The following is a 26,732-nucleotide window of genomic DNA, read 5'->3' on the forward strand; positions in this document are numbered from 1 at the left end:
CAAACATACAGTGCTGGAGTAATTGAGCCTGGCAGGCAGCACCCCTGGAGAACATGGATAGGTGACATTTCTGGTTGGGACCCTTCTTCAGACTGAGATGTGTTGGGCCATTTTTTTTGCAACCAGATTCTGGGGTGCGTGGAACACACTGTCGGGTGGATTCCCGTACGTTGGGTAAAAATTGAGTAAAAGTGCTTTCACCCTATATATATATATGTATATATATATATATATATATATATATATATATATATATATACCCCTCATGATCTTATATACGTCTATAAAATACCCCTCATCTTCCTCCACTCCAAGCAATAAAGACCTAGTCTGTCCAACCCCTCCCGATAGCCCTCAAGTTCTGGCAACATCATCGTAAATCTTCTCTCACATTTTCTAACTTAACAACATCATTCTTGTAGCAGACCAAAACTTTGTACAATACTCCAAATGCGACCTCAACAACATCTTGTACAACTGTAACATAACATCCCAAAGTCTACGCCCTGACTGATGAAGGCCAATGTACCGAAAGTATTCTTGACCAACCTGTTTACTTGTGATGCTACTTTCAAGGAAGTATGTACCTGCACTCCTCGATCCTTCTGTTCTACAACACTCCCTGGGGCTCTGTCATTCACTGTGTGGGTCCTGCTCTGGTTTGACTTCCCAAAATGTAATACCTAGCACTTATCTGCATTAAACTCCATTCATCATTTCTCAGCCAACTTGACCAACTGATCAAGATCCTGTTGTAATTTTTGATAACCATCTTTGTTATCTCCAATACCACCCAGTTTAGTGTGATCTACTATCTTATTGATCATGCCTTGTACATTCTTACCCAGATCATTGATATAAGCAACAAACAGCAACTGATACCTGAGGCAGCCAACTAGTCACAGGCCTCCAGTCCAATAAACAATCTTCCAGCATCACCCTCTGCTTCCTTCCTTGAAGCTAATTCTCTATCCAGTCTGCGAGCTCTCCCTGGATCCCATGCAATCTAACTTCCCGAGCAGCCTATCGTGCAGAAACTTATCAAATGCTTTGCTGAAGTCCATATAAACACATCTACAGATTTGGACATCAACCTTTTTGGATACTTCTTCAAAAAATCAATCAAATTCGTCAGACACAATCTCCCACGTACAAAACCATGCTGATTATCCCTAATCGACCAATTTATCCAAATGCATTTATATCTTATCCCTCAGAATACTCTCCATTAGCTGTCTGGAGCTGGAGGCAGACTAACTACAGCAAGGAGGTAAAGTAGATAACATAGTGGCAGTACAATAAACTCTCCCTAAATGTCAGCAAGATGAAGGAGCGAGTTATCGGCTTCAAGAAGCATTGTGGAGTACAAGCCCCAATCTGTATCAATGGTGTCGAAGTGGAAATTGTTGAGAGCTTCAAGTTCCTTAGCATTCATTTTACCAACAATTTGTTATGGACCAACCACATTGAAGCGACAGCCAAGAAGGGACACCAACGCCTCCAATTCATCAGTTGACTGAGGAAATTCAGCATGAGTCCAATGGCTCTAACAAGCTTCTGCAGATGCATCACATAAAGCATACTGTTGGGTTGCATCACAGCTTGGTTTGGAAATAGCTCTGCACAAGACTGCAAGAAATTCCAGAGAATTGCCCAGTCCATCACACAGACCAGATTTCCCACCATTGACTCCATCCACCCTTCACACTGCCTCGGAAAGGCAGCCAACATCATTAAAGACTTTCCCCTCCTGGTAATTCCTATTTCTCCCTGCTCCTGCCTGGAAAAGGTACAGAAGTTTGAAAGTGTGCAGTACCTGACTCAAGAACAACTTCGTCTCATCTGTTATCAGCCTTCTGAATGGTCCTTCCTTTTGCTAGGGTTCTGTCCAATTCACCTTTACCCTATTGCAGATATTGGATTTTGTCTACCGAATCTTTGCACAATATACAGCACTCGCCGTATTATCTCCTATGGGACTTTAATTTGACGAGTTTGACCTGATTGTATTCATGTATAGTATTAGACAATAGGTACAAGAGTAGGCCAATCGGCTCTTCGAGCCAGCACTGCCTTTCACTGTGATCATGGCTGATCATCCACAATCAGTACCCCGTTCCTGCCATCTCCCCATATTCCTTCACTCCTCTATCTTTAAGAGATCTATCTAACTATCTAACTTCTCTTGAAAGCTTCCAGAGAATTGGCCTCCACTGCCTTCTGAGGCAGAGAATTCCACAGATTCACAACTGTGTGAAAATGTTTTTCCTCATCTCCGTTCTAAATGGCTTACCCCTTATTCTTAAACCGTGGCCCCTGGTTCTGGACTCTCCCAACATCGGGAACATGTTTCCTGCCTCTAGCGTGTAGAATCCCTTAATAATCTTATATGTTTCAATAAGATCCTCTCTCATCCTTCTAAATTCCAGAGTATACATCCCAGCCGCTCCATTCTATTAACATATGACAGTCCCGCCATCCCGGGAATTAACCTCGTGAACCTACGCTGCACTCCCTCAATAGCAAGAATGTTCTTCCTCAAATTTGAAGAACAAAACTGCACAAAATACTCCAGTTGTAGTCTCACTAGGGCCCTGTACAACTGCAGAAGGACCTCTTTGCTCCTATACTTAACGCCTCTTGTTATGAAGGCCAACATGCCATTCGCTTTCTTCACTGCCTGCTGTAGCTGCATGCATACTTTCAGTGACTGATGAACAGGGACCCAGATCTCGCTGTATTTCCCCTTTTCCCAACTTGACACCATTAAATACTGCGATATCTCCTCAAAGTATGCCTACTTTGAAGAAGCTCTCCTCCTCCCTCCAAAGACAGTATTACATCCTTTCTTCTCCCCCCCCCCCCCCCTGCATCTGTCTGAAGATGGGTTTCGGCCCGAAACGTTGCCTATTTCCTTCGCTCCATAGATGCTGCCGCACCCGCTGAGTTTCTCCAACAATTTTGCCTACCTTCGATTCTCCAGCATCTGCAGTTCCTTCTTGAACACCATTCATATAATAATCTGCCTTCCTGTTTTTTCCACAAAGTGCATAATGAACATTTATCCACATTAAATTGTATCTGCCATGCATCTGCCCATTCATCCAACCTGTCCAAATCACCCTGCATCCTCATGGCATCCTTCTCACAGTTCACACCGCCATCCAGCTTTGTGTCGTCAGCAAATTTCCTAATGTTACTTTTAATCCCTTCATCTAAATCATTAATCTATCTATCTTATTTTATATCTATATTACTAAATCTCTGTTCTTGACCGCTTTTGGCCGTCTGTGCTGCAATTTCCGAGATAACGCCGCCACCTACGGCCGTCATTTTTGGCCACCTTGCTCAGAGCCCCCCTCCGCCGCATGTGTGCTGAGGATTTTTCCCGTCGATGAAAAATGACAGAGATATTAATGTTTTTACACAATTCCCCATTCTCTCTGCTGCCCCTGCTGGAGGAAGGGGAGGGACTATAAAACCAGGAAGTGGTGTGCCTCAATTAGTCTCTGCAAGCTGGAGCTCTGTCAATTAGTCTCTGTCACTCTGAGCTCTGAATGACACTGAACAAATGTCTACAGCACTGTGAGTACCCTTAATTTGGTTTGAAAATGAAAATATAGTTAGCTTGAAGTAAAAAAGCACTGCCTGCAAATGGTTGTTTGGGTTGAATTAAAAAGGCACTCTCTCTCTCTCTCTCCCCTCCTCTCTCTCCCCACCTCTCTGTCTCCCTATCCCTCTCTTTCTTTCTCTCTCCCCCCCTCTCCTCTCTCCTCTCTCCTCTCTCCTCTCTCTCCCCCCTCTCCTCTCTCCCCCCTCTCCTCTCCCCCCCACTCCTCTCCCCTCTCCCCCCCTCTCCTCTCTCCTCTCCCCCCCTCTCTCCTCTTCCCCCCCCTCTCTCCTCTCCCCCCCATCTCTCCTCTCCCCCCCTCTCTCCTCTCCCCCCTCTCTCCTCTCCCCCCTCTCTCCTCTCTCTCTCCTCCCTCTCCTCTCCCTCCCCCTCTCCTCTCTCTCCTCCCTCTCCTCTCCCCCCTCTCCTCTCCCTCTCTCTTCTCTCCCCCTCTCCGCACCCCCTCCCTCTCCTCTCCTCCCCCTCCTCTCCCCCCTCCCCCCCTCTCTTCTCCCCCCCTCCCCCCCTCTCTCTCTCTCTCTCCCCTTTTTCCTCCCCTCCACCCCCTCCCCCACCGTCCCTCCCCTAAACCCCCCTCCCCTCCACACACCCCTACCCCCTTCCCTCCACCCTCCCTCCCCCTCCCTGCTCCCCACCTCTCCCCCTCCCCTCATCTCACCCCCCTCTCAGCACACCCTCTCTCTCCCCCCTCTCTGGGTTTAGTGTTGTGTAATGAACCGGATTCGATAAACCCAGAATTGTCTTCTCCCTGGTAGGCTCCAGTACAAGCTGCTCTAAGAATCCATCACGGAGGCACTCGACAAACTTCCTTTCTTGGGGGTCCAGTACTAACCTTATTTTCCCAGTATACCTGCATGTTGAAATCTACCATAATAACCGTAGCATTACCTTTACGACATGCCAATTTTAACTCTTGTTTCAACTTGCACCCTATATCCAGGCTGCTGTTTTGGGGCTTGTAGATAACTCCCATTATGGTATTTTTACCCTTACAATTCCTCAGTTCTATCCATACTGACTCTACATTTCCTGATTCTATGTCACCCATCGCAAGGGACTGAATTTCATTCCTCACCAACAGAGCTACCCCACCCCCTCTGCCCACCTGTCTGTCTTTTCAATAGGACGTATACCATTGAATATCCAGTTCCCAGCCCTGGTCCTCTTGCTGCGATGTCTGTATTTCCCACAACATCATACTTGCCAATTTCTTTTTTTTCTTTTTTATTTATTTATTAGAAGTAGACATATTATAAAATGTAGTTACATATTATAGTAAAAAAACTTTTCATATACATCAGTCATACATTATTAAAATTTTCCATTATCAATTACTTCTGCTTCTAGTATTTTTATTTTTTATAGAAAGAGGGAAAAAGAGAGGGTAGAAAGTTACAAATAAAAAATAAAGAAAAAAAAAACACAACAGAAAAACAAGGGAGGTGGAATGGGTTACCTGTAATACGTCAATGGAGATAGGTTCGTAGGTTATAAAGTATAGCTTTTCATCTGTTCCTGAGTTCAAGTTTCAGTTGGGTCCTCGTGCTGTGCCAATCTATCCCTTCAGATAGTTAATGAATGGAGCCCAAATTTTATGGAAAAGATCTTGTTTGTCCATTAAGACAAGTCTAATTCTTTCTAAGTATAGGGTCTCCGACATTTCCGTAATCCACATTTTAATTGTGGGGGTTGTAGGTCCTTTCCAAAATTTTAATATTAATTTTTTCCCGGTTATTATACTGTAGTTGAGGAATTTCTTTGGTTTGTTGTGAGTGTTAAGCTTTGTTCTGATATTCCAAGTATTATTAATTTTGTGTCTGGGTCCAGTTTTGTATTAATAACTTCTGAAGTTATTTCAAAAATATCAGTCCAGAAATGTTTAAGTTTTATACAGTTTGCAAACGTATGTGTTAAATTAGCCTCTAGATGTAGACATTTATCACAAATAGGAGAGATTTGTGGGAAGATTCTATTTAGTTTTATTTTAGAGTAGTGTAGTCTATGTAAGACCTTAAATTGTATTAAAGTATGTCTGGCATTTAATGAACATTGATGTATTTGTTGTAAACTTTCGTCCCACATATCTTTCGTGATAGGGTGACCTATTTCATTTTCCCATTTGTATCTATATGGTTCGGTCGGTGGTACCTCGTTGTTTAGTAGGGTGTTATAAATATAAGCTATTAGTTTTTCAGTATTAGGATGCTTGTTCAGACATTCATCAAGAATTTCTGATTCCCTATTCCTGTAGACTTGTGTATTAGATTTAACATAATCTCTAATTTGTAGATATCTGAAGAAATTATTTGAGTGCAGTCCATAATTCTGTTGTAAATACTTGCCAATTTCTAATTGAGCTTCAAGCTCATCCACTTTATTTCTTATACTTCACGCATTCAGATACAACACTTTAACTTTGGTATTCTCCTCCCCTCTCACACCGGTCACTATTGGCCCTGACCTTACTCTATTATCCCTTCTCGAACTTTCCTTCCCATTAACTCGGGAGTCTTTTGTAACTTTTCCTGTACTCACTTCCCCTTTATACTCCCAATTTGTCAATCCCTCCCCCCCACTATTTAGTTTAAACCCACACATGTAGCACTAGCAAATTTGATCTGATTAGACAGCATGCAAAAAACAAAGCTTTCCACTGTATCTTGGTAAATAATAAACCTGAACCTTGGTTAAGGTGGTTATGTAGTTAGGAAAGAGTGAGGCTCTAAAGATAACGAGGAGCCAATGAAACTCAACAATGACAAGGTGATGGGTGATTGGGCAGTGAGGTATACATTTCAGGATAGTTTGTACAGCTTGTCAGGAGACATGTGATGATGGCTATGGAGAAACTAAGTTTAGTTGAAACAAAACAATGGATAACGAGCTTGAAGATCATGAAGCAATGACAAAAGTTCATGCAATCAATGTTGGTAAGGAAAATGAACTTGACATGACAATAGACGATAGACAATAGGTGCAGGAGTAAGCCATTCGGCCCTTCGAGCCAGCACCGCCATTCAATGTGATCATGGCTGATCATCCACAATCAGTACCCCGTTCCTGCCTTCTCCCCTTATCCCCATATCCCCTGACTCAGCTATCATTAAGAGCCCTATCTAGCTCTGTCTTGAAAGTATCCAGAGAACCGGCCTCCACCGCCCTCTGAGGCAGATAATTCCACAGACTCACAACTCTCTGTGTGAAAAAGTGTTTCCTCAATAAACAATAAAACACCGTCCAACCTCTTCTTGTAGCTAATATTCTCTAATCCAGGCAGCCTTCTGGTAAAACATCTTCTGCACCCTCTCATAAGTCTCCATATTCCTGTAAAGGGGGGTAATCAGAACTGCACCCAATATTCCAAATGCAGCCGAAGCAAAGTCTTATAGAACTGCATCATGACTTCCTGACTCTTGTACTCATTGCCCCAACTGATGGAGACACGCATACCACATGCCTTCTTCAAAACTACCTACTTGTGTTTACCATTTTCAGAGAGCTATGGACTTGGCCTCCAAGATCCCTCTGCACATTAATCAAGTCTTGTCATTAACGGTATACTTTCCCATTACGTTTAATCTTTCAAAGTGCAACACCTTACACGTGCTCGGATTAAACTCCATCTGCCATTTCCCTGCCTATTTCTAAAGCTGATCTGTATCTCGCTGTTTAATTTGACAACCTTACTCATTGTCTGCAACTCCAGCAAATTTACTAACCTACACCTATGTCCAGGTCATTTATATATATTACTAGACTAAGTGGGACCCGTTGGGTCCCAGCATCACATGGGAGGGCTGGTCCCCCAACGCAATATTCCACCTCTCCACCAATTCCAATATTGGTGGCCAGTGGAGGGGGGGGGGGGGGGGGGGGATTTCTGGAGCACTAGCATGGGTGTTGTGGGCTGAAAGGACTGGTTTCCAGGGCTAGTATGGAGATTGTGGGCCAAATGGATTCTTGGGCTGGTGGCTCAGTCACTCAAGCCTGTTGTGCTGGCAGATCACGCACTCACGGCTGGTGGGCTGGCAGTTGACTCACGGCTATTACTTGAAATTCCATTTCAAGCAGCGTGCAAGGCCACCAAATTGAAGTGCAGTTTCTTACCACTTCATGCAGGGTGCAAGACCACCAAATTCAAGTGCAGTTTCATACCATTTCAAGCAGGGTGTAAGGCCACTAAAGACAGAGAGTCGTGAATTCTCCCTCCTCCATCTTGCAGAGACTGAGCCATGCCCACACTTCTGGGTTTTATTGTCCCTCCCCCCCTCCCACCAGAAGGGGCGTGGCCTTCATGGCGTGATTGACAGGAGAGAGAATCTCAACATTTTTTAAACACTAATGACTCTTTTATTTTTCATCGATGGGAAATATCCTCGGCACCTGATGAGCGGAGGGGGACTCTGAGTAAGATGGGCAAATATCACAGCCGTACGTGGTAGCGTTTTTTCTAAAATCAATATAGAGCGCAAACAGGAAGTGGTCAAGATTAGACTTTTAATTATATAGAAGGCAAAGCAACTTTAATTAGGCAAGGCAACTTTAATTGGGCAAGGCAACTCTAATTAGGCAAGGCAACATTTATTAGGCAACACAGCTTTAGCATTTCCAGGAGGGGGGCTTTCTGTTGCTAGTTCGTACTATTTGTTATTTGTTGATCACACACACCCTCCACCTCACACAGACACTCACACACACGCACGCACGCACGCACGCACACACACACACACTGACTCATTCACACAGACACACACACCCAGACTCACTCACACACACAGACACACACACAGACTCATTCACACAAACACACAGACTCATTCACACAGACAGACACACACAGACTCATTCACACACACACACACAGACTCATTCACACACACACACACACACATACACAGACTAATTCACATACACACACACACACACACACGCACGCACGCACACACACACACACACACACACACACACACACACACACACACTCACCCAATACTAAAAAGCCAAGTAACTTCAGAACGTGTTGAATATACAGTGTGTAAAATGAATGTTTAAAGCCTCCTGTAGAGGCTGCTGGTGCTGAAGCAAAAACGTGCTTTAAATCACATCCAACAAACATACTGAGTCATCAACGGCGCCTGCACTCGGCGCCATCTTTGCGCCACCCTTTTCCTTCTTGCCACAAACCGGAAATGACGCTAACCGGAAATTACGTCATCGGCGCCATCTTGCAACTAAGCAAAAATCATAGAATGAGCGCCAATTTTGAAATTAAACACAGCTCTGATCTAATAAAATGTTTATTCATGCTTTATCCATCCGAAAACTGTTGCAAGCAAGCCCTTTAAAAGCCAAGCCAATTGGACAAAAACACATTGCAAGCCAACAAAACACATTTGCTGAAAGCCCTTTAAAAAGCCAACCCAATTGGGCAAACACTTTGCAAACAACAAACACATTTGCTGAAAACCACATCCCGGGGACTCACCGTGGAGTAGACGTGTGTTCAGTGTTATTCGCAGCTCAGAGAGCCGTGACCCTCTCGCTTTCTCCGTCTGACAGAGACTGAGTGAGCCACGACACTTCCGGGTTTTATAGTCCCTCCCCCCTGCCACCAGCGGGGCAGCAGAGAGAATGGTGAATTTTTAAAAAACATTAATATCTCTCTGATTTTTCATCAATGGGAAAAATCCTCCAGTCCTGTCCGGCGGTGGGGGGCTCTGAGCGAGGTGGCCAAAAATCACGGCTGTGAGTGGCGGCGTTCTCTTGGAAATCACATCGCAGTGAGTCAAAAACGGTCAAGATCTTACTTTTAGTAATATAGATGTGTTCAGTGTTATTCACAACTCAGACTGACTCTGTCGCTCCCCCATCTTGCAGAGACTGACTGAGGCACTCAACACTTCTGGGTTTTATAGTCCCTCCGGAAGGGGCGTGGCCTTCAGGAGAGAGAATCTCAACATTTTTTAAACACTAATAACTCTTTTATTTTTCATTGATGGGGAAAATCCTCTTGTCCTGCGCAGCAGAGGGGGACTCTGAGTAAGATGGCCAAAAATCACAGCCGTAAGTGGCAGCGTTTTTATTTAAATCAATATACAGAACAACAGGATGTAGTCAAGATCAGACTTTTAGTAATATAGATGACAATTAATTTGGCACTGAATACTCCCACAGACAACAATTAACTATTTGATTTGAATATCTTGGCTAAAAAAACAGAAAACATCCAACTAATCAGGTGGCAGTAACAGAGTTAACATTTCTGGTCAAAGATTTTCCATCGGAACTGAGAAAGAGAGAAAAGAACAAGTTAATTGTTCGTTGCAATGTGGTGGGGAAGGATGTATAGGACAAGGTAGGATGGGATGGTTCCAGGTTTGTAGAAATCATCCAGTCGATAGATTAATGGGGGCATTTAGTGAGAAAGAAAATAAATAAAAGCTATGAAGAAATGTTTATACAAGAGTAAAAGTTTAAAAAAAACCTAAAAGATAGTAAAAATTGCAAAATGCATGGCTGTAAGACATGCCCAGCCAGTCAAGTTTTGCCAATGGTTTGAGGAAAACTAAGCCCACATCATAGATGGATGACCAGCAGCTGAAATGGCCAGTTCTGATACAGACAGAGGAAGTGAGTTGTAGAATCCAATAATGAATCTGGAAGTCTGATGGAAGAGGAGGTGTTGTTCCTCAACCTTACATTGCTGTTGGCGGTGGCCCGTCATAGACGACGAGAGCAAGGTTGTGCAGTCTCATGTCTTGTGGGATCGAGTGTGGCTCACGAATCTGATACACAAGCCACACACGCGGTAGCAGTGGGGGTACATGAAGGCCGTAGTGGGAGAATTTAGGGCTGCAGCCTTCCTCCTGTCTGGCACTAACGGGTCGGCTTCGGCGATTGTCTTCGAAACTGCTGACCGCATTCCCAGTGGTTGAACGCCAGCCAGTCCTGCCACTTGCTATGTGTATAGGTTTATTATTGTCACACATGTGCTGAGATGAAAGCTTTTTATTTGCAAGTCAAAAGCTTTTGTTTCCAGTCAAATCAAATAATTCTATACACAAGTGGATTAATAAATAGTCATCCATACAAAAACACAATAGGTAATGCTAAAAGAAAAACACCAGAGTGCAGAATATAGTTTTACAGCATTGTGGTGTTATAGTTCCAGGCAAAAGTCTAATTTCTGCAATCAGGTAGGTTGGAAATCGGGACAAAACCCCAGTTTATGAGAGGACTGCCTAGTACTCTGATGAAATACGGAAAATAACTGTTCCTGAATCTGATTGTACATACATTCATTCAGAGAATGAGACCAAATCGATTTTCCCTCCAGAGACTTGATGGGTCAAATGGGTTTCTTCTATGTGGTACCATTTCCATGATTGCATTATTCTAAGCAATAGTGCCAATACGACAGCGATTGAACGAACCTTGGGGTATAGGTACAACTTACCAGTAGGAACACTTAGTAAATATCTATTTTTTAATAACCTGCCCTTTTCCTTGTGTAGATGACTGTTCTTCACAAGTGAACCCGAACAATGAACATTGTCAGACTGCTCAACCAGAAGGTAATTACCGTGGAAAATATCCTGTCTTTAAATGTTATACATACACATAATTTTCCATTTGGGGTCACTTTACTGTGATTACCTGAGGGAATCTTGGCAGACTTATCAACTCTGCACTGCAGCTAACTGTATATTGCATTACATATGTCTCAAAGCAATGTAGGAACATTGGAGATGCCAGGTGGATAAAGATCAGAGTCCATTAAATTCAACATTCAAGTAATTGCATGACACAAAGAATATGAATTATTGATTAATTCTGCAATCAATGTCAACAGTTTACAGCAGAACATACAACCAGAACATTTCCATGATTCGCTTTGAAACCAAAAGATCTTCCTACCTTCTACTTACCATGAATTATCCGAAACTATATATACTAATGAGTTATATTTGAAAGGATGCACACCCAAATTTAACTCAAACTACAGATTGATATCTTATTATTGAGTACCACATTGGAAGTGTGCTATACTCATCTGCAATTCTTTAAATTATTTAACCAAATGACTGTTTCAACATACAAAATGTACTTTTGCCCTTCTTTAGCAGTGGGTTTTTAAATGTGTGCATGTGTGCTAAAGTTGGGCAGCATAAATTCCAACCCTTCTTTAAATAAAAGTGTGGACCAATTGTAGTCATTGTACTGGAACTGTAAAATTGCACACCAGAGATTTTTATTCATGAATTAGAGGAAATTTAAGTGCAAGGATAAGAGGATTACGATTTTTAAAATACTATTTAATTAATGCATTTGTCCACATTAGTAATTTATTAGTTCAGCATCAGAAAATATTCATCAAGACTAGCTATATTTTAGATGACTCCGAAATTTAGAGAAGGGATGGAATAACCCCAATAGATGTTGGTCATAATACAGATTAATAAAATGTCCACACACAAAGCACACAGACGTTTTTTTTGCACAATTCATAAAAATTACTACTTGGAATAAATTCAGATCTTCCTGTAAGGAGGGAATACAATAGCGTATAACTTCAGTGTGTTTTACCGGTAGCAGGAGGCAATGTTTATTTATGCACATATCAGTTGTACCTTGGGTGAGGCAATATGTCAGCGAATTATAAGAACATTTCTGCTAGAGTTATATCAGTAGGATTTATGAACAAATTATTTTCACTGTGCCAGGAAAATATATTTTTAGACCTTGTATGTGGCATCAATTAAGCCAATTTCACTGAAATCACTGAAAGCTATCAAAGTACAACGCAAATTTAAATAGAATGTTCTAAAAATATTAATTGTGAATATTATGAAATTGGAAAGAAGACATTCCATCCATCTCTTTACAATCAGCAAAGATGACATAAAGTAAATCTTGAATAGCTTTTACGAGCAACAACTTTAAGTGCGGTTTGGGGGCTGGGCAAGGATAGATATTGAGTTAGGGCAAAACAACGTCTCGGAGCTGCCAAATGCAATACAATCTAGTTCTTAAAATCACTACATTTTTTACACTGTTTTGGACCAACTCAAATTATTTTTCAATGTAACTATATACTGTATAATGCTTAACTTTTTATGTATTAACCATTGAAAGACAAATAAACACCGCAGAGGCTTATTTGGAAAGATAGAATTTTCCATCACGAAAACGTCATGATGACAATAAATGTCAGAATTCTCATACAGAATTTATGCTTAAATGTGTTGGAAGATGCTGATTTACACCGAAGATAGACACAAAATGCTGGAGTAACTCAGTGGGCCAGGCAGCATCTCTGGAGAGAAAGAATGGGTGACTTTTTGGATCGCGACCCTTCTTCAGACCCTTACATGTATTTCACTTTAGCAATACTGCACAGCATTCCAAACATACAAACGTCCTTGGACCTTGATCCCACAGATAGATAGAGATAGATAGATATAATTTATTGCCACACAACCAGGGTCGGTGGAAATTTGGGTTGTCAGCAGCAGTACAATAATAAAGAACACACAATAAAACTGTAACACAAACATCCACCACAGCATTCATCACTGTGGTGGAAGGCACAAAAATTTGGCCAGTCCTCCTCTATTTCCCCCCCGTGTACAGGACCAGAGTCCAGAGTCAGTCCAGGATCGGCTCTTCCTCACCGGAGACCGTGGCTTTAAGATGGTGTAGGCCGCAGGCCGGCGGTCGAGATTTAAAGTCCCCGCCGCAGCCAGAAGCACCGTAGACTGCAGGGCCGGCGGTCGAAGCTCCCCTCCAGGGGTGATGGTAAGTCCATGCCGGCCCCGCGGTAGAAGTTGGCCGCGGGCCGGCAATGATGGCTTCTTCTTCCCCCGGGTCCCCCACGAGGGATCCCGGGCTGTAGACGCCGCACCAGCTGGAGCTCTGCAGACCGAGGCTTCAGGCTGCGACTTCAGGCTGCCGGCTGCCCCGGGCCAGCGAAACGGAGCGCTCCCCTCCAGCGAGCCCCAGCGAGGGCTCACCCGCTCCACATCGAGAGTCCACGCTGCGCCCGCCGCTGAAGCCCCGGGCGCGTCTCCGGGAAAGGCCGCGCCGATCCTTGATGTTAGGCCACGGGGGAGGCGACCTGGAAAAAGTCGCCTCTCCATGGAGGAGGCGACCGAAGCGGTTTCCCCCTTACCCCCCCACACCACCCCCCACACAAAACACACGAAGGAACATTAAATACATACTTTAAAACATATTAAAAAAAATTTAAAAAGTTGAAAAAACTGACACGCTGCTGACATGGCTGCACACAGAGGAGCGCCCCCTACTTACCAAGACATAATCTCACAGACCACTTCTGATTTAATCACTTCTGGCTGTCTGCCTTCCACAGCCGCCAACCTTATCATTTCCCAGCCCCGCACAGCACGTTTTTACCTTCTTCCCAAAATCCATAAACACAACTGCCCTGGCAGACCCATTATTTCTGCCTGCTCCTGAAATGATTTCCACGTACCTCAACTCCATCCTATTCCCTCTGGTCCAATCTCTCCCGACCTATGTCCAAAATACCTCACATGTCCTTTGTCTCTTTAATGACTTCTGCTTTCACAACCTCCATCCCACACCAGGAAGGCCTTAAAGCCCTCTGTTTCTTCATTGACCGCAGAACCATCCAATTTTCCTCTACAAACACTCTACACCGTCTAACGGAGTTGGTCCTCACCCTTAACAACTTCTCCTTCGGCTCCTCCTACTTCTTCCAAGTCCAAGGCGTAGCTATAGGCACCCACATGGTTCCCAGCTATGCCTGCCTCTCTGTAGGGTGCATTGAACAATCCCTGTTCCAAGCATACACTGGCCCTATCCCCGAACTCTATCTCCATTACATTGACGACAGCATCGGTGCTACCTCCTACACCCATGCAGAACATCAACTTCACCACCAATTTCCATCCTGCACTCAAATTTTCTTGGACCATCTCTGACACCTCCCTCCTCTTTCTTGATCTCAGTTTCCATCACAGGAAATAGACTATTGACTGACATCTAATATAAACCCACTGACTCCCACAATTATGGACACTAAACTTCTTCCCACCCTGCTTCTTGCAAAGACTATCCCCTACTCCCAATTTTTCCGTCCAAGCCGCATCTGCCAAGATGAGGTGTTCCACACTAGGACATCCATGATGTCCTCATTCTTTTGGGAACGGGATTTCCTCTCTCTCATCATAGATGAGGTCCTCACTCGTGTCTCCTCGGTACCCCGCAGCTCCGCCTTTTCTCCCCCTCCCCCTAGTCGCAGCAGAGACAGAGTCGTCCTAGACCTTACCTTTCACCCCATCAGCCGTCGCTTACAACACATAATCCTCCGAAATTTTCACCACCTCCAACGGGATCCCTACACTAGTCACATCTTCCCATCTCCACCCCCTTTCCACCTTCCGCAGAGACCATTCCCTCCGCAACTCCCGGGTTAACTTATTCCTTCCCACCCAAACCACCCCCTCTCTACATACCTTCCCCTGCAACCTCAGAAGATGCAACACCTGCCTCTATACCTAATCACCCTCGACTCTGTCCAGGGATCCCGACAGTCCTTTCAGGTTAGGCAGAGGTTCACATGCACCTCCTCCAACCTCACCTACTGTATCCGTTGTTCAAGATGTGGACTCTTATGAGCCTGTCCCACTTGTGCGTCATTTGTGCGTCATTTACGCGATAGGCCGGTAGTGACTGACAGGCGACTGTCGTCTAGCAGTACGACAGTCTCGCACCAAATTCTCCAGTGATGCTGCCGGTCCCGCTGAGTTACTCCAGTTTTTTTGTGTCTATCTTCAATACAACCATTGTCTAGTTACTGTTGTTTTTCAAATCATTGATCAGTGGCATGATGATATTAATCTGGTAAATGGTGATGGATTTTAGTAAAACGACAATATGTCCCTGAAAGTATAGAAAAAATGAACTGCAGATGCTGGTTTACCCAAAAGGACATAAAGTGCAGGAGTAACTTAGTGGGTCAGGCAGCATCTCTGGAGAATATGGATAGGTGATGTTTTGGGTCGGGACCCTTCTTCAGACCATTTAGATGCGCAGAAACTGGCAGTTGTTCAGCTGCCTTTGCTTAATACTGATGAAAAAACAAAAAAACCCCGACCTGAACCCAAAAGGAAAACATAAAGGCCATAAGAAATATAATAGCCACACTGTCATTGATCTTATCGTCTCTTGCGATCTCCGCTCCAAAGACTCAACTTTGTCCCGCTCCCACCTCTCTTCAGCTTTTTTCCTACTACTTCAATCAACCTGAAAAAGGATCACAACTAAAAATATTGTCTATCTATTCCCTTCACAGAAGCTGCCTGGCCTGCTGAGTTCCTCCAAGATTTAGTCTTTTGCTCAAGATTCATGCATCGGCAGTTTCTTGTGTCTCCATTAAGAAATAGGAGCAGTAGATTACGTGAGCCCCTTGAGACTGTTCTACCATTTACCAAGGTCATGGTCCATCTGATTTTGGCCTCATTTACACTTTTACACTGATGCTGGAGTCATTCTTTAAAGGTAGACAAAAATTCCACCAGGGGCGCCGGGGCGATGGCTGCACTGTTGGCAGTCTGTTCTTTTTTTCACTCTTTTTGTTATTTTTTAGTTTGGTAAAAGTTTTGTTTTAATGTTCTTTGGTTTGTTTTATGTGGGGGGAGGGGGGATGGGATCGGGGGAACTTTCTTTCAGTTTCTTACCTTTCCGGAGATGTGATCAATTTTCAGATCACATTCTCCAGGCTCTGCGGCCTACCATCGATGGAGCTGGAAGCCTCCTCGGACTGTCGCGAGCCCCACCGCGGGGCGTGGACTTAACATCGGAGCTAATCCCTTGCCTGGGATCGCTCGCACCGCGACCACCGTGGAACCAACACCAAGAGCTTGCAGTCTCGGGTGAGGCCGTCGGGAGCTCCAACGTCGCGGAAGATTCACCAGCCCCGATGCGAGGTTCAATCGCCCGGCGCAGGGGAGCTGACATCCCCCCCAATGCGGGAGCTTGATCGCCTCGGCGCAGAGGGCCCGGCGCCGCCGACTACGGGAGTCAAGATCATCCCGTCAATGGGGGCTTGAGGCCCACGACCAAGGAAGAACTAAGGGAAGGACTTGAACTATATTTCACCTTCCATCACAGTGAGGAATGTGTAGGAGTCACTGTGGTGGATGTTCATGTTAAAATGTGTTTTTGAAGTGATCTGTTACTTTTAAGTGTATGACTGACCTGGCCAATGAAATTCCTCGTATGTTGCAAAACATTTTTGGCGAATAAAGTGTGATTCTGATTCTGAAATGCTGGAGAAACTCAGCGGGTGAGGCAGTATCTATGGAGCGAAGGAATAGGTGATGTTTCAGGTCGAGACCCTTCTTCAGACTGATGTGGGGGGGGGGGTGGCAGAAGAAGAAAGGAAAAGGTGGAGACAGTAGGCTGTGGGAGAGCTGGGAAGGGGAGGGGAGGGGAAGGAGGGAGAAAGCAAGGAGTACCTGAAATTGGAGAAGTCAATGTTCGTACAGCTGGGGTGTAAACTGCCCAAGCAAAATATGAGGTTCTGCTCCTCCAATTTGCGGTGGGACTCACTCTGGCCATGGAGGAGGCCAGGACAGAAAGGTCGGATTCGGAATGGGAGGGGGAATTGAAGTGCTGAGCCACCGGGTGATCAGGTTGGTTAATGCGAACTGAGCGGAGGTATTGGGCGAAGCGATCGCCAAGCCTGCGCTTGGTCTCACCGATGTAGAGCAGTTGACACCTAGAACAGCGGATGCAATAGATGAGGTTGGAGGAGGTGCAGGTGAACCTCTGCCTCACCTGGAAAGACTTCAGTGGGTCAATCTGTTCAATCATTACTCCTGCACTTGTGTTCTACGCAAGATTCCAGCATCTGCAGTTCCTTTTGTCTATACTTTTGTCTACACTGTTCCCCATATCTTTTGACTCACACTGGGAAAATGAGCTATTTTCTATTTTGAGATAAAATGAGCTATTTTAATGAGCATCTCAGCCTTCGCAGCTCTTTTAATGAATACGGTTGGAGCATGTACGTTCTCACAGTGACCGCATTGGTTTTCTCCGGGTGCTCCAATTTTCGCCCACATTCCAAAGACATGCAGGTTTGTAGGTTAATTGACATGTAAAAATTGTCCCTAGAGTGTAGGATATAAGTAGTGTACAGGTGATCACTGTTGGCACGGACTGGGTCGGCAAAAGGGCCTGTTTCCACGCTATATCTCTAAAACTAAAATTAAAATGGTCCTCAGAGAAGGAATTCATCTACTGTTGTTCTTGCACTTAGAACCTTGAGCATAACACAAACTGCTGTAATAATTTGTTGGGTTAGGCAGCATCTGTGGAGGGAATGGATAAGTAATAGTTCGGATCGGGACCATTCTTCAGATAGGACACAGAGTATGTTTGTCGGGAGAACTTAGAAATCCAATGTAAATGACAAAAGTAGCACACAGTCACAGCCTCTATCCACCATTCCAACCTGCCAAACACCTCCTGCCCCATTGGTAGATCACATTGGCCTCAACAACCACCTTAAAACCAAGGAACTGGAATGAGGTAAGTCATCCTCAATCTGAAGGACCACATAATAAGAAGGATTGGACGATAACCTTTTTCTAATTGCATTCTTTTGTCAGAATAATAATAATAATTTTAACCACATTTGCTACTGGTTCATTTACAATCAAGTGCACAGCAATTCATATGGAAAAGAGGTTGGTTATTTTCAATATGTTCTGGTATATTATAATTATAGATGTTGCAATAACTTTCCAACATAAAACAGCAGTGAGAATAGTAATTTTTTACAATTACTTTCGTATCCCGCTAACATAAAAAAGCATCTCACGAGCTGAAGATAGTGGATAGATACAGTGCACATCAGCTTCTGGGAAGGAGCCATTGGCTTTCTATACAACCAGTAAATCAGAAGATACCCAGAAGCCAATGTAGGCTTTTTAGTCATCATATACACCAATGTAGAAAAATAAACTTTAACATAGCATTTTCATGGTGAGGTGGAAGAGCATTAGACCACAGCAATATGTTCTCAAGTGTCCATCTGCGAGAGATTATGTGTGCGGGATTAACGGCCTGCTTGGAGAGGGGAATGTTTCATTTGTGGTTACATTTCCTGCTGCGGCTGATTAGACCTATTCATGACAGGCAGACCCCCCCACCCCCCCCCCATAGCTTCAGCAGCTGAAGTTGTCTCTAGCCATTGGATTGGGGTTGTGTAGCTGTTGCTGTTGACCATTTTGTGGCGTTGGCACCTGGCCTCCAGAGTCTTGAACCACATGCTATCATGGTGCTTCATACCTGCTTGGAGGTCCTTTCTCCACTTCAGCAGTCACTTCCCAGTTGTGGTTGCCAAAGTAAACATTTGTCAGATCTCTTTTAATCATATCCTTGTAGCAAAGCTTTGGTCTTCCTCTTGTTCTCTGTGCATTGGCATTCAACCCGTACAGCATAACTTTGGGAAGATGTCTATTTTGCATCGTGTGTACATGTACAAGCCAGCAGAGATGCTTCTGCTTGAGGATTGGTAAGTAGGTCAGGGAAAGGACAGATTAATTGCTGATTTTGTCCTGCAAAGAATGCGACAAAGCCAATTCCATTCAATTTCCATTCTTGATGTAGATTAGTCATCCAAGGTACACTGCTGTACAGTAACATGCTCGGCGTGCGCTTTGTAGACAGTTGTCTTAATTATGAGTTTCCTGTTCTTCCGTGGCTGCTTGACTATCCTCCCAAAGGTGGTTGCTGCCTTTTCTGTAAGTGGATTGATTACCTCATCCAGAGAAAGACTATTGGTCACCGTAGATCCTAGTTAGGTGAATTTGTTAACAATTTCCAGCGGTGGCTTTTCATGTGTTTTCATGGGGGAGTGAAGTGCCCCGACCCTTGACAACTGTGTTCTTAACGCTGATTGTTAATCGGTATTCATTGCAAACTTGAGACAGTCTGTCCATCAGCCCGTGAAAACCTACTTCCATTGGGGCGATAAGTGCAGCATCATCAGTGTACATGGGTTCCCTTGTAAACACAGTTCTCACCTTTGTGAGCTGTAAAAACATTTACCTATTTCACAGAGCTATCCCTTTGAGACCAGAGTTATTATGACCTTTATGTCTTCTCTGATGCCCAAACCGTTATTTGTGGAAGTTAAAATACCCCCTAACTCACCATTAGTCCTGACTAAACTGCAAAGGGTGCCCCATTCAATACATTGAAAATGCATCCTAAAATAGTCATTCAAAATAGTAATTCAAGAACAAGGTGACTTTCGGGTTTATGTCCATAATTTTCCGAAGGTGCCTAGACTGGTAGATAGGGTCGTGAAGAGGTGTATGGTATGCATGCTTGCCTTCATAGGTTGGGGCACAGAATATAAGGGTTGGGTTGTTGCACCTTTTCAAGACACAAGTTTCATTTGGAGTATTGTGCACATTTCTGGTTGCTGCACTTATGGGGAGGAGGTGCTCAGTTCCCTGCTCTACTCGTTCTACATCCATGACTGTGTAACCAGACACAGTTCTAACGTCATCTTTAAATTTGTAGATTACACCACTTTTGTTGGATGAATTATGGGTAATGATGACAATAGACAATAGGTGCAGGAATAAGCCATTCGGCTCTTTGAGCCAGCATCGCCATTCACTGTGATCATGGCTGATCATCCACAATCAGTACCCCATTCCTGCCCTCCCCATATCCCTTCACTCCTCTATCTTTAAGAGATCTATCTAACTCTAATAGACAATTAGAAAATTGGGTTGAGGGGCCTGTTTCCACGCTGAGTCAGAGTATTGGAGGGAAATTGATAATCTGATTGAATGGTGCCAGAACACCAACCTTACTCTCAACGTCAGGTAAACCAGAGTGGATTGTTGACTTTAGAAGAGGGAAGCCAAGGATCCACAACCCTGTCTTAATTGATTGGTTGGTGGTGGAGAGTGTCAAGAACTTCAATTTCCTGGGCGTGCATACTCTGAAGACCTGTCCTGGACCCAGCACATAGATGCAATCATAAAGAAAGCCGAACAATACATCTAGTTCCTGAGAAGATGGATGAGATTTGGTACATTGATGAATACTCTTGTGAAGGGAAGCAGGGCGCACGGTGGCGCTGCGGTACTGACTGGTTAGCTTGCAACAAAAGCTTTTCACTGTACCTCGGTACATATGACAATAACTAAACTAAACTAAACTAGAGCTGCTGCCTTACAGTGCCAGATAACTGGGTTCAATCCTGACGATGAGTGCTGTCTGTATGGAATTTGTATGTTCTCCCTATGACTGCATGGGTTTTCTCTGGGTGCTCCGGTTTCCTCCCATATTTCAAAGATGTGCAGGTTTGTAGGTTAATTGACTTCTCTAAATTGTTCCTAATGTGTAGGATAGAATTAGTGTACGGATGATTGCTGGTCGGCACAGACTCGTTGGGTTGAGGGGCCTGTTTCCACGCTGTATTTCTCAAGTAAACTAAACTTCTACAGGGATATGTTGGAGAGCATATTGACAGGTTGCATCATGGTCTGGTTGAGCAACTTGAATGTCCAGGAACAAAGGAGATTACAACCGGACACTGCCAGGTTCATGACGGGCACTGACCTCCCCAGCATCGAAGGGATCTATAGGAGGCACTGCCTCAAATAGGCAGCTATCATCATCAAAGACCCACATCACACTGGACATGCTTTCATTTCATCCTAGGATTTGGAAGCCTGAAAAACATGAACACCAGGTTTAAGAATAGCTTCTTCCCAACAACCATCAGGCTCTTGAACACTGCACAACACTAACTAAACTATGAAGTATGGACTGACTGTGGTTGCACTAAGGACTTTGTGCTTTTTGCATTGGGGTTATGGATTTATTGATTTTTTTTGTTCTATGTTATCTATGAGTATTGTGTTTACAGGCCTGTTGTGTTGCAGCAAGTAAGAATTTATTGATTGCACTGGATAAATTCATGAAGATGCTGCCAGTATTGGAGGACTTTAGTTACAGTATAAGGAATGATTGGGTTTGTTTTCCCTGGAGTGAAGGAGGCTGAGGGGCGACCTGATAGAGTTTAACAACATTTTGAGAAGATTAGATTGGATGGATAGTCATAATCTTTTTTCTATGGTAGGGATTTCAAAATCATGAGGCCATCGATTTGAGGTGACAGAAAGAACTTAAAAGGTGACCGGGGCAGAATTTGCTTTCACACAGACTGCTTGATATCAAGGCACTGCCAGAAGGTATGGTATAGGCAGATACAATTACTAGGTTTAAAAGGCATTTTGACAGGCACTTGAATCAACAAGGCATAGAAGGACATTGGCCTAACATGGATAAATGGGAATAACGCAGATCAGTAAAATGGTCGGCATGGACAAGGTTAGTTGATGGTTCTGCTTCTGTGCTGCATGGCTCGGAAACACTGGAAATGCATTCCTCACAGTAAGAAATAGACTAGAAATATTCCTAAAAATTAAATTATTTTATGTGAGTTAGAGTTCTGTTCACTCTTAGGAAGTACAACCATAGTCATGTCAGATGATATCTAATTAGTTAAATAATACTAATGAAGATTATGTGTAAGAAGAAAGAATTTAATAAACTATATTAAAAATGTGGACCTGGAGATTATATTTTCTCTTTGATTCCATGCCAGTTTCTTAGGGCGCCGCATAAAAGAAGAAAGAATAAACATCAAGAGTTGAACAAACAGTCAAGCACAATTCCCTGTCATGTCAGGAGATCTTGCAGTAAACAGTTCTCAACAGGAACTATCACTTAAAATATGGGCCTGATCCTTTACCTTTCCTGGCAATGACAGGCTTCATAACTTTGCTGGAGACACATGGACCTGCAGAAGCTGGTTTCCAAAAAGAGCCACAAAGTGCTGGAATAACTCTGGGTCAGGCAACATCCTCGGAGAACAAGGACAGGTGATTTTGGCGAAGAAGAGTCCCGACATGAAACATCGATATCCCTTGTTCTCCAGAGATGTTGCCTGACCTGCTGAGTTACTCCAGCACCTTGTGTCTTTTTAAAAGTCCTAACTTCACTGATCGGAGATCAGACATTGTTGGATCACAGATGGAGTTGCAGGAGAAACGTCTCAATAGCTTCTTCCCATTTCCCCCCTTCTTCCAACCAAAAGAATGCAGAAAGTTTCATTTACAATGTTGGATTACATGTGGTTCATCAGAGGAGATTCTACTGTCATCTTCAATAATGTGTCCCTAACAGAAGATCAAGTAAGGATAAATCTTTCAACCAACAATTAATACATCTTCTTCCTCCTATCGTGGCCTGCCTTTCCACTCGAGCCCATACTTCATCTGCACACAAGTGCACTTAAATCTTGCAGCAACAGCTTCACATGCACAAATGATACCATGCCACGCTGCACAATCAGTATGGATGAGTGCTTCATGATCAGCATAGACAGAGTGGGCCAAAGGGCTTGATTCTGTACTGTGTAAGTTCTAACTCTAGTTAACAAGCAGGTGTTAACATCATTTTGTGATTGATTTTCATAGTCATGAAAAAATATGCTATCAAATCTCTATTCCATACTGCTTATTAATGTGTTAATAATGACTTCTAAAGCAGCTGAATTTTCAACAAAAATGCAATAATACTGTTATAGATTCATGAAGCATACAGAAGAGTGAAGTCCTTCAATTTATTGCGCTGGCTCTTTGAAGAAATCATCTGAGCACCAGTTCAATAGACTGTTTCTACAATATTTTGTTAAAAGAGAACTACTTGAACTTTTGATGATTTAAATAGCAATATGATCATTTGAAGAAAGTCACCTGAGTGTGATTGATAGCTAGGCTAGTCATTTTAATGTAGCTTCGAATCACATTTATAATCTCCAGCTTTCAATAATACTCTCATGTACAATATTGGGCATTTTAGGTGCCTGACAAAATGGAGGATTTCTGCTTTTGCAAAGCCTGCTTAACATCCTTTGCAAAAGCTGCAAAGACCATGAGGATCATGGCTCCAGAGTGTCTGGGTTCTGGGGAGAGGTTGAGTACAGATTGATGTGCAGATGTCCTTTAATTGATAATATGTATGAGGGTTTTGCAGAGGGAACCAGGTCCTGCTGCAAATGCATGCTTAGGATTCATTGGGAGATAATGGGGTTATAATAATGTCGATAACTATGTCACATGGCCTTCGTGCCGTTACTCATGATTGGGCAAGGAGAGGGGCCTTGCCCAAATTGTTTACATTTCCTAGTAAAATGTTTCTTTGCTTAATAGAACTGTTTCCCATTAAGTGCTATCTGTAGAAACAATGTTATGTGATATTTTGTGACTGGGTTAGGGAACTGTCAATTAATGTATTTTATAATCTTTATTGATGATTGGCTTGTAGGGGTTGTCCCCCCCCCCCCCTCATGTATTTTGCGCCAAGGGTCCGTGAGGGCATTAAAGAGGGGAGAGCACGTGAGAGTGTGCCGATCTTCTGGGGTAGCACTTGGGACCGTGCTGACTTTCTGGAGGTGTTCTATTCGCATGAAGCTGAAGGGCTTGAACGAGCAGAGACAAGGATCGGACCCGCGGTGTTGGATTAGGTATCGTATAGGTAGTTTGATTGTGTTGGAAAATAAAGTTAGTTGATGTTAGTTGATCCAGTGCTTGTATTCAGTGTTTTACTGAACCAGCTAACGGGGTAAGATTAGGACTGGAATTACAGTACCACAGTGTAGTCATCCGAATGTAGGCTGAGTCATTCGTTGTCCAGAATTCAGTCAGGATTATAGTGGCTGTGTGTTGTACACATTTTATCAACAATAATATATGCTCATGAACTATTAAATTACATATGTGGAATAATACACCTGAAGAGCTGTAATTAACAAGCACATCCCGCAGCTGAAAAAGAACAACTGGGCATTTTTCACAAGAATGACAACAGCCACAAATTATATGGGAATTTAATGTTTATCGTTTAACATGTTCATTTAGCTGTTACATTAAATGTACATTAACATTTTTACATTTAATTGGTTAATATAATGAATGAAGAGATGCCTTTCAAACATGAAAATTGGTCACTTTTTATATACACGTAAACATAGAAACATAGAAAATAGGTGCAGGAGTAGGCCATTCGGCCCTTCGAGCCTGCACCGCCATTCAATATGATCATGGCTGATCATCCAACTCAGTATCCTGTAGCCTTCTCTCCATATCCCCTGATACCTTTAGCCACAAGGGCCATATCTAACTCCCTCTTAAATATAGCCAATGAACTGGCCTCAACTACCTTCTGTGGCATAGAATTCCAGAGATTCACCACTCTCTGTGTGAAAAAAGTTTTTCTCATCTCGTTCCTAAAAGATTTCCCCCTTATCCTTAAACTGTGACCCCTTGTTCTGGACTTCCCCAACATCGGGAACAATCTTCCTGCATCTAGCCTGTCCAACCCCATAAGAATTTTGTAAGTTTCTCTAAGATCCCCCCTCAATCTTCTAAATTCTAGCGAGTACAAGCCGAGTCTATCCAGTCTTTCTTCATATGAAAGTCCTGACATCCCAGGAATCAGTCTGGTGAACCTTCTCTGTACTCCCTCAGAATGTCTTTCCTCAGATTAGGAGACCAAAACTGCACGCAATACTCCAGGTGTGGTCTCACCAAGACCCTGTACAACTGCAGTAGAACCACCCTGCTCCTATACTCAAATCCTTTTGCTATGAATGCTAACATACCATTCGCTTTCTTCACTGCTTGTTGCACCTGCATGCCTACTTTCAATGACTGGTGTCTGGCAATGGCGACACTGTCTATAGAAGAAGGGGGAGGTGGCCAATCACAATCTGAATCACTGTCCAATCACAGCTCAGACAACTCCTATTTTGAACATTAGCCCGCCCACCATTACATTGAACTACTCCCTTTGTTCATTTTTAATTCTCACTCTAACAAAGAAGACAACTTTTGCAAACCTCCCAGTCCTAGTTCACAAAATCTGCCAGGGGAACTTTCTAGCTTGGTAATTCTGCAAATTGGTTCACATAGAAACAAATATTTTTTGTTTTAAACAGAACTGCTTTTGTCAGACAAGGGAGGGAAATGGAAAATTAATAAAGAGAGATGTCTCTAATGTTTTGCACGAATTTTTGGAAACGAGGGGGCTACGCCACTTTGGCTAATCTCAGATTAAAATGTGTATTTTACCTGTTTTTGTACTTGTTTGTCTTTCAATGTTGGAAAGTTAGTATTGGTTAAAACCGAAAAGCTATTTCAAAAGTGTTCTTTCAAATTCTCACTCATCCAAGTTCTGGCTCTTATCTGATTAGACAGTTCTCCATGTTCTTTCGAGTTGTCACTCATCCAAGTTCTGTCTCTTATCTGACTAGAGAAGTTCAGTGTTCTTTTCTAGGCCATGCTGCCAAGATACTAGCAGCTTCATTTTCCTGTGGGGTTTTTTTTGGCTATGTCTTTTTAATTTCTCCCAAAGCCTATCGGGATAGTTGACATCAAGTAACATGCTATATTTTTTATTTATATATACATTTTGATGAAATGGTCTATGTCAGATGAAATAGGATGTCATTGAATGAGCTTGCAATCTATGGAAATTAATTGTCTATTCTTTGTTTTCTCTTAACTTTAGGGTCATTTATAAATCCATTTATTTATCTTTATTTATTTATTTCTGTTCCATATTTCTTACCTTTTGAATTGAGTTCAAACAGAGACCTGAATTCCACGATGGCCACGTGGCATACAGGTAGATGTGTTAGATAAGATTGGAGATGCCTTTATCTCAGAATAAAATCTGTTAATTTGAAATTGTAAATTTGGGGAGATAGATTGGAACAATTGGGAATATTTTTTAAATCGTTTTTTTAAAATATAATGATCTATTTTTAAAGGGTCTGCCTTATAGGTAATTAAAGAGTGATCTCACATCCCCCACCACCAGTAGAATTCTGGATTAGTGGAGGGAATGAATAGGACACCAAAGAGTGTGGAAATTAGTTATGACCTACAGGCCCACATCAATGATTTAAATACATACGCACAGCAATTAAGCACAACCTTGTCAGTCTTGC

General features: G+C 43.1%; 1 protein-coding gene across 2 annotated transcripts in view; it reads left to right on the forward strand.

Moving 5' to 3' along the window:
- The window catches only part of LOC116989290 (insulin gene enhancer protein ISL-1-like), a 183,811-nt gene that overhangs the window by 1,283 nt on the left and 155,796 nt on the right, over window positions 1-26,732 (forward strand). For both annotated transcript variants that reach the window (XM_033046515.1, XM_033046514.1), the window contains exon 2: window positions 11,146-11,205. The gene's annotated coding sequence lies outside the window, so the exon portion shown is untranslated. The remainder of the gene's footprint in view (window positions 1-11,145; window positions 11,206-26,732) is intronic.

Source organism: Amblyraja radiata, chromosome 29, assembly GCF_010909765.2.
Source record: "Amblyraja radiata isolate CabotCenter1 chromosome 29, sAmbRad1.1.pri, whole genome shotgun sequence".
In the NCBI taxonomy this organism is placed as follows: domain Eukaryota; kingdom Metazoa; phylum Chordata; class Chondrichthyes; order Rajiformes; family Rajidae; genus Amblyraja; species Amblyraja radiata.